The sequence below is a fragment of the Lichenostomus cassidix genome, chromosome 14 (genome assembly GCF_008360975.1).
Source record: "Lichenostomus cassidix isolate B80296 chromosome 14, HeHo_3.0, whole genome shotgun sequence".
In the NCBI taxonomy this organism is placed as follows: Eukaryota; Metazoa; Chordata; class Aves; order Passeriformes; family Meliphagidae; genus Lichenostomus; species Lichenostomus cassidix.
This window is the reverse complement of record NC_139495.1, coordinates 13,659,547-13,659,773: the sequence shown is the minus strand read 5'-3', so window position 1 is coordinate 13,659,773 and position 227 is coordinate 13,659,547.

Here is a 227-nt window from a genome sequence, read left to right as displayed (position 1 = left end):
GCTTCGCCTCAGGAGACGCCGCCGCCCGCTCGGGGAGAGGCTCGGGCCGTTCTCCCGGGGCGAGCAAAGGAAGCGCCCAGGACCCCTCGGTGCGGCCGAGACGGGAACAGTCCCTCTGCCCCGTGAGGGGACCGGGTAGGGCTGGGGGGGAAGTCTCCATGACAACCAGTGGCGGGAAGCCCCTGCGCACGCGCGGGAAGCGTGAGGAGTCCGGCAGCGTCCCGCCG